Source organism: Rutidosis leptorrhynchoides, chromosome 10 (assembly GCF_046630445.1).
Source record: "Rutidosis leptorrhynchoides isolate AG116_Rl617_1_P2 chromosome 10, CSIRO_AGI_Rlap_v1, whole genome shotgun sequence".
In the NCBI taxonomy this organism is placed as follows: domain Eukaryota; kingdom Viridiplantae; phylum Streptophyta; class Magnoliopsida; order Asterales; family Asteraceae; genus Rutidosis; species Rutidosis leptorrhynchoides.
Genome location: NC_092342.1, coordinates 126,317,203 through 126,318,566, shown reverse-complemented (window position 1 = coordinate 126,318,566; position 1,364 = coordinate 126,317,203). Strand labels below are relative to the sequence as shown.

General features: G+C 36.4%; 1 non-coding gene across 1 annotated transcript; it reads left to right on the top strand.

Annotated features, from left to right (window-relative positions):
- The first annotated feature begins 485 nt into the window (after window positions 1-485).
- Window positions 486-592, top strand: LOC139873770 (small nucleolar RNA R71). The gene has a single exon (XR_011767492.1). It is a non-coding gene; the product is annotated as a small nucleolar RNA R71 (small nucleolar RNA).
- The last annotated feature ends 772 nt before the right edge of the window (window positions 593-1,364 follow it).

The following is a 1,364-nucleotide window of genomic DNA, read 5'->3' as shown; positions in this document are numbered from 1 at the left end:
GGTTGTTGTATGGAACATTTCAGTTATAATTTTGATTTTGATTGTAGATTGGTCTTGGCGGTTGATAATTATTCTGATAATTATTTCCAGGCCTTTGGTTCATGTATGAAACATTCTCTCTTTGTTCCATTGTTTGTTCAATACTGAGACAATCTTTTGTCAAATGTGGTCCTCCACACTGCTCACAACTAATTCTTATTGAGTGAATATCCTTAGTCATCTTTTCCATTCGTCTCTCGACAGCATCTATCTTTGCAGAAATAGAATCAAAGTCATGGCTAGAATCGGCTCTAGCCGCTTTAGATGATCTACCGATATCTTTTTCTTGATGCTACTCATGTGAGTGGGAAGCAGTGTTATCAATAATTTTGTAAGCTTCAGTTGCGGTTTTCTTCATAATGGAACCAACAGCTGCTATGTCTATGTCTTTTCTTGTAGTGATGTCGCATCCTTGGTAGAATATTTGTACTATTTGATAAGTGTCTAAACCATGTTGCGGACATCCTCTTAACAACTTTCCAAATCTTGTCCACGCTTCATATAAAGTTTCATTTGGCTTTTGTGTGAATGTAACAATTTCTCCTTGAAGTCTCACGGCTTTAGATGCCGGAATGAATTGTTTAAGAAAATTTTCAACTAAAACATCTCATGTATCAATCGCCCATTCAGGTAACGATTCTAACCAATCTTTGGCTTCTCCCTTTAAAGTCCAGGAAAATAACATGAGATATATCTGTTCATCCTCCACTTCTCTGATTTTGAATAGAGTACAGATCATATTAAAGGTAGGAAGATGTTCATTTAGATCTTCCTTCGGCGCACCACTAAATTAGCATTGATTAGTTATCATGTGTAGGATTTGTCCTTTGATTTCATAATCTGGTGCATTAATGTCTGGTTGAGTAATTGCGTGACCTTGGCCAGTGCGTTTAGCTCTCATTCGGTCTTCCATACTTAGAGGTTCCAGATTTTCCATGATTGAATTTGTTGAATCTGAATCACTAGAGGATTCTGATTTAATGGTTTGTTCCTCAACAATCTCTGTTTGAATGATTGGTGGTTCCGGAGGAAAGATTAATGGTTCAGGATCTCCAAATTGTCCCTGAATATCATCCGGATTCTCAATTGTGATGTCGGCTTCAAAAAATGGATTATCGGAAATTTGAATTGGAGTACTTGGTCGACTAGATGACGATTCTAAAGAAAAATCAACGGCGACAATATTAGCTAGATGTCTTGATCGAGTTACAGGTGGTGAACGTTTTGCTCGGTGCATTCACTGAATATCCTATTAGTTATAAAAATAAAAATTATATAAGTTATCAAATTAATAGACTTTTCTGATTTTGCCCACGTTTCGAATA